Source organism: Hyla sarda, chromosome 10 (genome assembly GCF_029499605.1).
Source record: "Hyla sarda isolate aHylSar1 chromosome 10, aHylSar1.hap1, whole genome shotgun sequence".
Classification (NCBI taxonomy): domain Eukaryota; kingdom Metazoa; phylum Chordata; class Amphibia; order Anura; family Hylidae; genus Hyla; species Hyla sarda.
In genome coordinates, this window is record NC_079198.1 from 104,015,581 (window position 1) to 104,030,469 (window position 14,889).

Genomic DNA, 14,889 nt, shown 5'->3' on the forward strand with positions numbered 1-14,889 from the left:
GCCCCCTATAAGCCCATGAGCAGTGCCATGCACACATTGAACATTAGATTGCTAAATAAACATAGCAAGAGGGAACCTATAATCAGTACTATGGGCCCAAAGAATAGAGCCAAAGAACCTTCAAAAATATGTCCAAAGGCCCTCATTAACCATGCCATGTACCCAGTAAATAGTGCCAGTGTGCCACTATACATAGTAGATAAAGACTGGCAAGGTTGCCCCTTGAAGACCCCATTGCAAGCAATGTCTCATGTGGGCCAAAGAAAGAATTCAATAGGAATTCAATAGAATTCAATTGAACACAAGGAGAAATCCACCTAGAGTGAAAAGTCTTGTTTCCGGCTGACCCATACGGATGGCTGGGTCCGCATCTGGCGTAAACAGCATAAAGTCGTATCCTGTTGGTGCGCTGTTTGGGTTTTACAGGCTGATGGTGATGCTGATTGTGTCAGGTTCTGGGCATTGTTTTTCCCTAGGACCATTGGTCATCATACCATGATCCTTGAATGGTGAACGCTAAAGGGACCAGTAGTTAGCTGACCATGTGCACCAATATCTTTAGAACTTCTCCGACCATAGTGCCATCGTTCAATAGGACATTGCATGTGCCATTGAGTGATGAGCTGTATTAATGGCGTGTAGAGTATACTGTTGGATGCAACAACTGACAGACAAAAGTTTGTGACGCCACACTCACCACACTTCAAGGTGAAGTGGTTCTCCTGGGCACTGGGCACTAAAGACACCAGATGCAAGGTTACGGAAAACCACTGGGGAGTTTACTGAAGAAAGTTGCAGGCAGATGTTATAACCATAGCAATATAGTCTTTCAACAGCAAGGTAGGACTGAGAGTTGCAGATGGAGTCATTAGTAAAATGGCTGGGCACGCTATGACTTGTAGTATCCTCCACTTTCTTACACCTTGACTTGACTGGACTTAGTTACTTGAAACTTTAGACTTTAGATTTTAGAGACAACTGACACTGACTTGCGACCCACTACAGTACATCCACAGAATTACCTTACCGCCAGGCTTGGACTTAGACTTGTGGACCGGAAATGCCTGAGGCTGTCTACTCTGGTACCTGACTTCTGCTACGGGGCCCCTGTCGGCACTTTTGCTACTTCTCCTCACAACTTAGGACTTTGTCTGTGCAGCGGAACGCCTGTAGTTAGTGTAGTTGCTGCCTTGCAGAACTTGGATTTTCTCCTCATACTCCACCACGACTCCTCTCATCACTCAGGACTGCACTCCTCTCTCTCTTCTCTTAGCACTAGACTAATTCCTACTGGCTTCTTACCCCCCCCCCCCCCCCCCCCGCATAGACAGACAAATTAAATCCAGGGCAGGAGATCCCTATTGGCCACAGCTGTTCACATGACTACTCTGTTGGTCTCTCTTAAAGCGTATGTCACGATTCGGCTGGCAGGAGGTGGATCCTCTGTGCCAGAGAGGGATTGGCGTGGACCGTGCTAGTGGACCGGTTCTAAGTTGCTACTGGTATTCACCAGAGCCCGCCGCAAAGCGGGATGGTCTTGCAGCGGCGGTAGCAACCAGGTCGTATCCACTAGCAACGGCTCAACCTCTCTGACTGCTGAAGATAGGCGCGGTACAAGGGAGTAGACAAGAGCAAGGTCGGACGTAGCAGAAGGTCGGGGCAGGCAGCAAGGATCGTAGTCAGGGGCAACGGCAGGAGGTCTGGAACACAGGCTAGGAACACACAAGGAAACGCTTTCACTGGCACAATGGCAACAAGATCCGGCGAGGGAGTGCAGGGGAAGTGAGGTATACATAGGGAGTGCACAGGTGAACACACTAATTAAGCCAACTGCGCCAATCAGTGGTGCAGTGGCCCTTTAAATCGCAGAGACCCGGCGCGCGCGCGCGCCCTAGGGAGCGGGGCCGCGCGCGCCGGGACAGGACCGACGGAGAGCGAGTCAGGTACGGGAGCCGGGGTGCGCATCGCGAGCGGGCGCCACCCGCATCGCGAATCGCATCCCGGCTGGGGGCGGTATCGCAGCGCACCCGGTCAGCAGATCTGACCGGGGCGCTGCAGTTGCGAGGATGTTGCGAGCGCTCCGGGGAGGAGCGGGGACCCGGAGCGCTCGGCGTAACAGTGTACCTGTCGTCAACAGAAACTTTTTAAATAATGTAGATAATAACATTATATGTATATTTGTAATATACATTGGTTAAAACATTTGTATATTTTTGGGTGAAAAAATGCTGTCTCTGCAACTATTGCATGTGGGGAGTCCAAATACAGGATGTGAGGGCAGGAAAAGCAGGGCTCTGTGGAAGCTCCTGGCTTGTCAATCATCCACATGTGTGAGCCGGGAGCATGTCACAGAGCCTCACTACACAGAGCCCTGCTTGTCCACCCTCACTTCCTGTATTTGGACTCCTCATAGAGACACACAGGCAATAGCTGCAGGGACAAAAATATACATACTTTGTAACCAATGTATATCACAAATATACATTTAATGGTACATTATGTAAAAAGTTTTTGTTGATGACAGGTACACTTTAAAGGTACAACAGTCCTATTAATAACATTTTATTGGGAAAAACGCATAAATAACATTAACCCCTTAAGGACCAAGTCCATTTTGGCCTTAAGGATCAGGCCAATTTTATTTTTGCATTTTTTGTTTTTTCCTCCTCGCCTTCTAAAAATCATAACTTTTATATTTTCATCTGCAGACGATTATGAGGGCTTGTTTTTTGCGAGACCAGTTGCCCTTTGCAATGACATCACTCATTTTACCATAAAATGTATTGCGCGATCAAAAAAATACTATTTGTGTGAAGAAAAACGCAATTTTACAAATTTTGGAAGGTTTTGTTTACACGATGTACAATTTACATGAAAAATAACGTTTTTTTCCCCTGTGGGTCAATACAATTGAAATGATACCCATGATTACATACTTTTCTACAATTGTACCGCTTAAAAAAAATCTCAAACTTTTTAACCAATTTAAAATCCCTCTATTTTGACGACTTATAACTTTTTAATTTTTCCGTATAAGCAGCGCTATGAGGGCTAATTTTTTTGCTCCAAGACCTGTACTTTTTATTGATACCACATTTGAGTATATAAAACTTTAAATACATTTTTTATAAAAAAAAATTGGAATATGATGTGACAAAAAATGGAGAAATTTGGGATTTTTTTTTTTACGTTTACGCCGTTCACCATACGGGATAATTAACATGATAGTTTAATGGTTCGGACATTTATGTACACGGTGATTCCAAATATGTATATAAAATTTTTTTACGCTTTTTGAGGGTAAAATGGGAAAAAGGGACCTTTTCCTTTTTTTTTTATTGGGGGAGGGGATTTTTCCAAATTTGCATTTAATTTTTTTGTACATTTTTCCTTTTTTTATTTCATATATTTTTTTTTACACTTTTTATGTCCCTATCAGGGACTATTTATTCCAATCACTTAATTTCAGATACTGAACAGTGCATAGGGTATAGGGTATAGCACTGATCAGTGTTATCGGTGATCTTCTGCTCAATCTCAGACAAGAGCATGAGACCCCTGGAGATGGACAGAGGCAGATGAGGGGACCTCCGGCTGCCATTTTAGATGATCGGATCCCCTCGGCAGTGCTGCGGGCGATCCAATCATCCATTTTAAGTGCCGCACTTCCGCAGATGCCGTGATCTGTATTGATCATGGCATCTGAGGGGTTAATGGCGGACATCGGCGCGATCACTGATGTCTGCCATTACCAGCGGGTCCCTAGCTGCTGACAGCAGCCGGAACCTGCTGTGCATGATGCGAGCACCGGTCCGGTGCTCATGGTCATGTCCATGACGTAAATGTACGTCATGGTGCATTAAGTACCACCGCACCATGATGTACATTTACGTCCATTGTTGTTAACGGATTAATCAATAAAAAAATCAATACAATCACACAAAGTATCTTCCCTGGAGACATGGGCCAGCACAGACACCTGATGCAACATCGGCCTGACAGGGCAGGCAGTGTAATGTGTTCTGTATGGGGACACCACAATTGGGCTAAGATTACTAGGAAGTGGTTGAGACAGGGCCGGCGCCACCTATTTGCAAGATAGGCCATCGCCTAGAGCACCCTCTTGCTGGGGGCGCCGCTCTGTTCCTGCAAGAAAGTTTACAGGGACTGAGCTGGTAGAGGAGCGTAGCGGCAGCGCTACTTCAATAAGAGACACCACCACCCTCCCTCTGCCCGGGCTGGTAGAAGAGCACTCCTCACTCACCCAGGTGACCAGGTCCTGCTTCCTGACAACCCCCCCCCCCCCCGGCTACTGTTAATGTTGCAGAGCATTCACTCTTCCCCTCCGGCCCCCCACACAGTGCCATCAGCCCCCTATACCAAAGCTCCCCACTCACGGTGCTGACAAAAGCCCCCCCCCCCCCGTTATGGCCGGATTATGGATACCGGCCCAAGTTGCACAGAGCCGAAAACCCTACCATCCCCCCCAGGTCCGGTGCTCCTGGCTGCACTGCTGAACTGTAAGTGCCCTTGCATGTAAAGGGAAATGGGGGGATTTAAGTATCAGTATGTACATATGTATATATATATATATATATATATATATATATATATACAGTAGTAATATGCAGCACACCGAAATGTCATTCTCAAGTGCTGGCGTGAGGCTGGCGAAACGTTGCTTTTTTGTACCACATGGAGTAAAGCACTTTGCATGACATTTCGGTGTGCTGCATATTACTACTGTAATTACCAAGGAACCAGAGGACCGTGGCTCCAGCAACCGTGCACCCTGCCTACAGACCATCATTTTTCTTGATGTGCTGCTTATTTTTGGAATTTTTATATATATATATATATATATATATATATATTATTGGTGAGGGGTGTGATGAAGGGCAGATGTTCTTAATTCCTGGTATTCGTGACGTCGGGGCGTGGTTATCCTCTATACCACCCGAGGTATGGCCGCTGGTTCCTGGGCCAAATAATCACTCCGATGCAAGGTTACGGAACAACAGCAGCTTTACTGAGGCAGACAGATGTTGAACTCTTTACAGTTCAGTTTAGGCCCAGGGAGGGGACCAGTGGACTTTAAGAGACTTGCGGGCTCACTTGGACTTGTAGTGGACTTAAAAAAAAAAAAAACAAAAAAAAAAAAAACAGATCCCTCCAGGACAGCACAGGATAGAGCTGGTGCACAAGACTTGAGAGGTAAAAACTGATTTATTTTACCCAGCATGCCGGGTAAAATAAATCAGTTTTTACCTCTCAAGTCTTGTGCACCAGCTCTATCCTGTGCTGTCCTGGAGGGATCTGTTTTTGCTTCACCTTGTGTTGCCAGGAGCGGCTGCCGAGTCTCACCCGTCCAGGGTTTAATGCCTACACCACATTAGGTGCAGTATAGTTCCCCCACATTAGGTGCAGTATAGTTCCCCCACATTAGGTGCAGTATAGTTCTCCCACATTAGGTGCAGTATAGTCCTCCCACATTAGGTGCAGTATAGTCCCCCACATTAGGTGCAGTATAGTCCCCCACATTAGGTGCAGTATAGTCCCCCACATTAGGTGCAGTATAGTTCCCCACATTAGGTGCAGTATAGCTCCCCCACATTAGGTGCAGTATGGCTCCCTACATTAGGTGCAGTACAGTTCCCCCACATTAGGTGCAGTATAGCTCCCTCACATTAGGTACAGTATCGTTCCCCCACATTAGGTACAGTATAGTTCCCCCACATTAGGTGCAGTATAGTCCCCCACATTAGGTGCAGTATAGTCCCCCACATTACGTGCAGTATAGTTCCCCCACATTAGGTACAGTATAGCTCCCCACATTAGGTGCAGTACAGTTCCCCCACATTAGGTGCAGTATAGTTCCCCCACATTAGGTGCAGTACAGTTCCCCCACATTAGGTGCAGTATAGTTCCCCCACATTAGGTGCAGTATAGTCCCCCCACATTAGGGGCAGTATAGCTCCCCCACATTAGGTGCAGTATAGCTCCCCCACATTAGGGGCAGTATAGTTCCCCCACATTAGGGGCAGTATAGCTCCCCCACATTAGGTGCAGTATAGTTCCCCCACATTAGGTGCAGTATAGCTCCCCACATTAGGTGCAGTATAGTTCCCCCACAATAGATGCAGTATAGTTCCCCCCCACATAAGATGCAGTATAGTTCCCCCACATTAGGTGCAGTATAGCTCCCACACATTAGGTGCAGTATGTTCCCCCACATTAGGTGCAGTATGTTCCCCCACATTAGGTACAGTATAGCTCCCCACATTAGGTGCAGTACAGTTCCCCCACATTAGGTGCAGTATAGTTCCCCCACATTAGGGGCAGTATAGCTCCCCCACATTAGGTGCAGTATAGTTCCCCCACATTAGGTGCAGTATAGCTCCCCACATTAGGTGCAGTATAGTTCCCCCACAATAGGTGCAGTATAGTTCCCCCCCACATAAGATGCAGTATAGTTCCCTCCACATTAGGTGCAGTATAGCTCCCCCACATTAGGTGCAGTATAGCTCCCACACTTTAGGTGCAGTATGTTCCCCCACAGACATACAGCCTGCAGCCATATAAAGTGTATGGCTGGAGGCTGTATGTCTGTGTACTGCCCCACTTCAGTGTTCCGACCACCGCTCCTCCGGTTCAGGGACACCGGGGACACGATCTACTGCTATGGCCTATGGGCCGTAGCAGTAGGTCCCGGGAGCGGACGTCGGAACACTGAAGATGACGCTCCGCTGGTCACTTACCATGCGCGCGTCCTCCTCACTGCTCCGCTCTGCTTTTCTTCTAAAGGCGCACCCACGGGACGTCAGTGACGTCCCTGCGTGTGCAACCTCCCGGCGACCCCTGCATTTTTAAAGTTAACGCGGGGGGCGCCGCAGCGAGGTAACTGCCGGGACATCCTTGTGTCCTGAAAATATTTTTCGGGACACAGGGATGTCCCGAGTGTGACGGGGGCCCCTTGCAGGCCCGGGGCCCAGAGCAGGCACTCCACAGCGCCAATGATGATCCGGCCCTGCTCTCAGGACTTCACTTGACTGTAGCTCAGCAACAACTCAACTAGCTAGCTTCTCCCTGCTATATGAGGGAGCAATTTGGAGGACTTCCATAGGTCAGAAACTCCTTTGACCCAGGGCCAGGCCCTAGGCCACCAAAACCATTATTTTATTACCACCCCCTAAAACGTAGCTTTTATTAAGCACTATTAAAAGTTTATGTGGAAAGCAACTTTAAAACCACAATTTCTTAGTGTGTTGATACAATATATTGTAATAATTCACTAATAGGGGTAATTCCAATGTTGCTCCGTAAACAACCAGTGGCCTACAGCACCACAGGTTACTAAAGCACACTACCAGAGATTGCTTTTTAAAATACAAATTATACCCCCTCTACATGCTTTGTTGTCTCAGCAACGTCCTCAGGAGGGAAACGGGCATCAACCAGAACTGCCAAATTACTTCCTATTTATGGGCTATATGCGCTCATAGGCACTGACCCTCATTAACCAATTATCCTATCCGAGCCAATTCATAATCTTACCTTCCGATTCCGCCTATCAATAACGTCATTACATGCATCTCCACCAATAGCTCCGTGTCCACATCCAATCTCATCACTGTGCACCTCATGACGCGCTTCTCCTGCACCGCCGGTGACTGACCCACTGCGCATGCGCAAGTACGGAATTCCGGACGCGAATGATGTGCAAGCGCAATTGCCCGTGCGTGAGTACGGAACTCCGCCAGCGAATTATGTGCAAGTCGGAGTTTGCCGGCGGCGCAGGAGAAGCGTGTCATAAGACGCACAGTGATGAGATTGCATGTGGAGTTATAGACAAATGTGCTCAACCCCTTTCCCGCAAAAAAAGTGTTAAAAAAAATAAAAATAAAAAAAGGTATACAATTGAATTAACCCCTTCCCTAATAAAAGTTTGAATCATCCCCCTTCTCATGTTTTAAATAAAAAATAAAAAAAAACATGTGGTATCGCCACGTGCATAAATGTTCAAAATATTCAAATATAATGTTGAGTAATCTGCATGGTCAAGAGCCCAATTTGGGTATTGTTGTAATCATTTGGACCTACTGAATAAAGCTAAAGGGAGAGATTTATCAAAACCTGTGTCAAAGAAGAGTGGTGCAGATGCCCATAGCAACCAATCAGATCGCTTCTTTATTTTTTTAAATTACCTCTGAAAAATGAAAGAAGCGACCTGATTGGTTGCAATAGGTATCTGCATCTCTCTTCTTTGACACAGGTTTTGACAAATCTCTCTCAATGTGTCACTGGTTGCGAAAAGTGCACTGTGTAGAAAGCCCATCAAAATTGCATTTTTTTTTTCAATTTTGTCCCACTAATATTTTTTGAGTGTTTCACGGTTTTTGTGCATTTCATGGTAGAAGTGATGTCATTGCAAAGTACAATTGGTGATGCAACAAACAAGCCCTTATATGAGTCTGTAGGTGGAAAAATAAGAGTTCTGTCTATTAGAAGGCGAAGAAGAAAAAACGAAACCCCAAAAATGAAAGGGTTTAAGGCTATAAGCAGCAATGGCATTTAGGAGCATGAAAAAGCTTGGTGCCAATTTCTCACCTGGCTTTTCCATGCTCCTGAATGGCATATCTGCTCATAACAGATTTGCTATAAGACAGATGTGCCTGTAAGCAGATATGCAATTTAGGAACACAGAAAAGCTTGGTGACAATTTGTCACAATTTCTAGCTTTTTCATTTTCCTCAATGGATTATCTGATTATATCAGCTCAGCTATTATAAACAGATATGCCATTCAGGAGCATGAAAAAGCTAGGTGTGAAGAGCTTTTCCTTGTTTCTGAATGACATATCTTCTTATAGCTGTACTTCTTTATGCGGTGCTGGGTAATTGATGAGCCTGAAATGTTTCCCTACCAATTCTGCAGAAACAATATACGAAGATATTGCCTGTGAGTCCCACAAAGAAATGGCATTACCATTTGGGCACTATAGATAGGCGGGGTTTACAGTTGCAAAAAATTAAAGTTGTTTAAAGTGCATCAATCGTATGTTAGTTTCACACTGCTGTTGTGCCCCTGAAATGGCCGTTAGGATCTTTTTTTTCCAGATTTGAACGCCCATTTTGGGGCTGGGCACAACGGGCAATAACGGGTCCCGATGGATTCCATTTACTATAATGGGGTCCGTCGGGCGCCGTTATTTTGTAATGGGACTAGCAGGAGAAAGTGACAGCGAAAGCAGTAATTTTTCTCCCGCTATTCCCCCAGGCTCCCCCGACAGCCGTCACACTACCGTGTCCTAACGACAGTGTGAAAGAAGCCTTATGCATATGAAATTGCTAGCATTGCCATAAAAGATGTTGGTGTATGGATACTTTGAATATCTTCATAGATATTGTCTGTTCCTTTATTTCGCTAAACAAAAATAAACATTTTTAGGGGTGCATTGAGTGTCAAAGAGGTGTGTCAGGGCCCAAAAAAATTGCTTGCCCAGGGTCCAATCAAAATTAAAGACGGCCCTGAGTATGGGGGTATTGTTCTGGTGTGGCATTGTTAGGCTGGGTTTACACTACGTTTTGTACTTACGGTTCCCGTATACGGCTGGGAGGAGGGGGCTTAATCGTGGCGCCCGCACTCAGCCGTATTCGGGAACTGTATTTAATGCATGTCTATGAGCCGACCGGAGTGAACCGCAGCCTCCGGTCAGCTGCGTTTTCGGCCGTATGCGGTTTCCCGACCGCAGGCAAAAACGTTATCCACCGCGTTTTTGCCTACGGTTGGGAAACCGCATACGGCCGAAAACGCAGCCGAAAACGACCGAAAACGAGGTTGCAGTTCACTCCGGTCGGCTCATAGACATGAATTAAATACGGTTCCCCTATACAGCTGAGTGCGGGCGCTGCAATTAAGCCCCGCCCCCTCCTCCCAGCCGTATACGTGAACCGTAAGTACAAAATGTAGTGTGAACCCAGCCTTATTCAGTCATGGTGTGACGGTATTGTTCTGTTCTGGTATGGCAATGTTAGGCCCCTTTCACACTACCGTTATGATCCGGTAATGTGACGGCCGTCAGGACTGCCGAGGAGAATAGCGGGAGAAAAAATAGAGCGTGCACCTTCTTTTTCTCCTGTTATTCTCTCTGAAAATAGCGGCGCCCGACAGACCCCATAATATACTTTAATATAATAATATGACTATAATTGGGTATTGTTCACAGACAAAAGGGGGAACACAGTCTAAGGCCATGTTTGCAGGTCGGACAAAGAGGAGTATATCTGTCACAACTGATGGATGCGGCCAGGAAGCTTCTGATTACAGAACACTTTGTTTGGAGAGATATCAGCAACATTTAATACATCTTGATAAAGAGTCAAGCTTCTTATATACACTAGATTGTTTTAATCACAAACCTTCTTGTAGTTATTTTAAGATGTAGATGTCTCACTTTTTGGCACCTAAGCTACACTTTACATATATTGCTGTGTCTTTTTTTTTTTATGGTAGAAGGGAAAAAAAATTACACTGGAATGTATAATGTGAATTTGCAGTTTGAGTTATAGGGATATTCCAGGAATTTTATTTATTTGACTATGCTACAGGGGCTGTAAAGATAGTGTAGTTCATAATATAGTGTCTGTACCTGTGTGTGACAGTTTTCTCACAATTCTTCTGTGATTTTCACTCCAATATTTATTTTTTAACAGCATACAAAATGACTGTTGTCTCAGATTTTTCCCAAGTTGCAATGCGGCCGAGACCTGACTCACTAGTCAGCTGATGACAGGGAGCCTGTCTGCTTCAATGGGTGGAGGGATCAATCTGCAACTAAAGCAACAGCTGTAGGCACCCTGATTGAAATCCACAGGTCTTTTGAATGGATGCAGCTCATATATGTTTCAATGGGTGGGGTGGCTGATGTGTGGGAGGGAAGAAAATGGAATTGTGGGATTTGTAGTCAAAGAAAGAAAAGTCAAACAGGAAATATCAGTTCACAAAAAGCTAGCCACAGTGTTATGGTAATCTCACAACATAGCCATTTAGCCCCAAGACAAGTGCAGATCCTTCCTAAGCATGTCCATTACTGTCTGCCAGGTACCTACTAAAATCTCCTTATGGTGAATCACCCCTTTAATGTATCTGCAGGTTCTGCAAGAGAGGTAAAGATCATGGGATCTGAAGCTAAAATTACTGGGGCGAAGCTCTAATGTACAGTGATGCCATATGCCTCTGTATGGTGCTGACACGCTACATAGGCTTCATATGAAGGGTGCACAACAACTTGTCTGAAGTCCCCAGTGTCAGATCATAGTACTGCCAAGGGCTGCAATAAGGAGATTTGTTGCAGAAACATTAATCTAAATAGGGATTGCAGAATTTTATGTACATGATACAGAAAGAAACTCTTTCACACAAGGAACACATTTTTGGTAACAAATATTTCTGCAACAAATCTGCTGCTTGATAACAATTGATGCAGTTACATACTATTGCGGTAACCACCGTTGTATGGCGGGACCACGGGTGTTGCAGTGAGAGTGGTGGGATAAGATGTTATTAACACCAGGAGTCAGATGGTATTAACCCCTATGTGTTTGTGACGCCAGTAAGGTTTTCGGGTCTGGAACACCACACGCCCGGATTCTCCGCTATTCCATAGGCTAGTAGTGAATAAAGAGTCCACAACCAGTTATGGGTAAACGGAGGCTTTACTGAATAGAAGACAGGTGTAATTATTTTCACAGCTAAAGCCAGAATTCCCCGAGAGGTGGCCAGTACCCAGAGGACCTTGCAGCTTGCTGGACCAATACTTGTAATAAACTTGACTTGTAATTAGACTTGACATTACTATGTGCAGGACTTGTCTTGACTATATTCAGGACTTGACTAGATGTAGCAACAGCAGACATAGACTTGTAGACTTACTGGAGAGACTTGTAGCTTTGGGGCCTCTAGATGCTGATGTGGTAAGCTGCAGAGTAGTGATGCAGGGTGTAGCATTAACCCTTGATTCTCGTGACACCTGGGTGCGGGCTTCCTCTATGCAAATGTCCTACCGCCACCCATCCCAGGAACGATAGGGAGGAATAAAGGATTGTCCACAGCAGAAGTTGTAGTAAACTAGAAATAACTTTACTGCAGATTTTATGCAGATGCAGATAACAAACAGTCTTTTGAAAGAGGACCGGGATACAGGCTCCTCACAGGTTGGCTGGGACTTTTTAGTGAAATAAGCTTTGATTTTGCTGTACGCTGTTCCACTGAATTTAGGGGTAGGTTTAGGTTCAGTAATCACGTAGGATTGGTAAGATTGGAGTCGGATTAACTCATGGTTTAGAAGGCTGCTGAAGTTGAAGGCTTCAGGCCTAACTTGACTTGAATAATTGTACGGAGTTGTGCTTGCTTTCATATCCCGGGGGAAAGAGAAAAGAGAGCGATTACTGGATACAGAGCCCTTATATTCCGAAGGGGCAGGATCAAAGCTTATTGGTACCCAGACCGGTTCCTGACCCAAATCATTATGGTCACATCACATGACCCCATCACATGATCCAAAGGTCCTTGAACTTTGCATAACACAATTCACTAGTGATCACATGACCTAAGGTCTTGTACATTTATTACACTATGACAAAATATATTAAACATATACATTTTTGAATAGCATTATGAGGCAACTAGGGGTTAACCCACCAGCAGAGCCCTGAAAGCATGGAGGAACTCTGACTGTGGGGACTTACGACAAAGGTACGGGACCAAGTCCAGTACCGGGACACCACAAACCCCCTTACTTTAGATGAGTCGGCCTCGACGATAGTCCCCAAAGACAGAGGGACGACATGCTGAGAGTTCATGAACAGTCCTGGGCACAATTAAAATGCTCTTTAGTCAGGCTGTAGAAACCACACAGTAACAAAGCGTCCTTGCGCATAATAAAATGTCCTTGCAAGCTCCAAATTTTTCTTTTTATATATATATATATATATCAACAAAATTATATTACATTACATTAATCCACAAACAGGATTGGAAGTACTAGCGAACTCACGAATAGGATTGTAATATCCACAAATTCACGAACAAGATTGTAGAGAGTTATGACATCTATTGATTATGCATTAAATACACTTTATTATTTATTTACTATTTTTTTTCCTTTTCTTTTGACTGACAATTGACTATTATTAGAAGTATGTATACTGAAGTGAATGTTTCTACGTACTAGAACGACAATAATCTCCTCTTTATTTTGTTTATACCATATTTGATTACCTGTTTTATACACTGGTTTTGTATAGGCTTGCCTGTGGCTCTCTGACCAATACCTAGCTACTAGGGTCTATCGGTTACACACTGTTACCCCTAGAACTCTACCTAGATAACACTTACTGCGGGTTACCTTTTTGAATACGTGCATTTTACTTAGGCTACAGGAGCATCTTCTGGCCAGGAAGAGCATCCTGAAAACGTAGGAAAAAAATGACAAGTTAGTGTATAAACAGTGGTATGGAACTGAAGAATGGATTGTTACAGTCCCTAAAGCTTTGTTGAGTTTTTTGTATTGTGAGATATTTATTTGCATTATGTGTACTGAGGTTTAGCATGATGCACACTAGAGGAATTATGAGATGTACTATGTGTACATGATATTGTATGAGGTCAGTCTTGGTATCTTAGGGGAATGTTTTCCCAGGAGGTGCTAGTGAGGGGTGACACAAATGTTACTCCCAGAGGAGCTGGGAGAGCCACCTAGGAATAACTACTATAACACCTACAAGAAAATTTTGTACCTGTGTACAGAAATTGAAGTTCCTATACAATAACCATTTACATGACCTTAACCTTTTACCATAAATTTCACTGGAAAACACAAATATTTTCAGGCGCATTCACCTGACATAAGTGCAAATTGGCTGCACGAGAGGACAATATATTACTCTATGGGTGTATACATTAGAACGGTCACACAAGGATCGACAGTCCACCTGTGCTAAGAGTCCACGAAAACACGGCTGCTACCAATAGCCGGGCACACACTTACGAATCTCCCAGTACCAGGAGTCTCTCGGCCGTGGGGCAGGCATAGCTTGACGGTTACATTGCATAACAGGAACTCTCATGGCATAGTCCTGCCAGGCACTTTCTTGAACCCGTTGCATCTTGAACAGTCTGTAGAAAAACAAAAGAAAGGCACTAGGTACCCAAATAGTTAATGTATGCTGTACCGGTGATCTTTGCAGACACCCCACCCTCGCCTGATGGGATTCTTGCCCCTCTGGGGCTCAGAGCGAGGTGAGGGTAAATAGCTGTATCCCAGGCAACGTTGGTGAGCCTGGACTGGGATAAGGAGGGGTTAACATTTACCACAAAGTTAACGTCCGCTGCAGAGGCCACTGGTACTACGGTTGGTGCCGGTTGATTCTGCCTCACCTCCTTAGTAGGAGTATGCCGCGGCACTTCTGTAGGTGCCTGGTGGTCAGGCCAAACCTCCGGGCAACGAGTAGGCCTAGTCACAGTGGTTGGTGCCCGCAGTTTAGGCCTTACCTCCTCAATAGGAGTAGGCCTGGGCACATCGGCAGACATGGAGACATCTCTGTGGGACTCTGGTTGAAGTAGAAGATCCATGTCGCAGGAACTGCAGCTTGGCTTGGCTTTAGAGGCAGTAGGGGAGGAACTTGTCGGCCTCAGTCTGAATGGATCCGCCTCCCAGTCATCAGAGGGGAAATACTTGAACGGGAGCTGTGTGGGGTTTTTGGGCCTCGTGACCGCTGCAGCCCACTCACCCCGCAGACTTCTAACTGGGGAGTACTCCACAATTTCTCCTTCCTCCAAAGAGTGATACCTTCTAGGTAAATAGTCCCTTTGGATGGCCCTTCGATTCAC

General features: G+C 45.2%; 1 protein-coding gene across 18 annotated transcripts in view; it reads left to right on the forward strand.

Moving 5' to 3' along the window:
• The window catches only part of LOC130293498 (taste receptor type 1 member 2-like), a 261,468-nt gene that overhangs the window by 15,376 nt on the left and 231,203 nt on the right, over positions 1-14,889 (forward strand). The gene's annotated exons all lie outside the window — the stretch shown is intronic.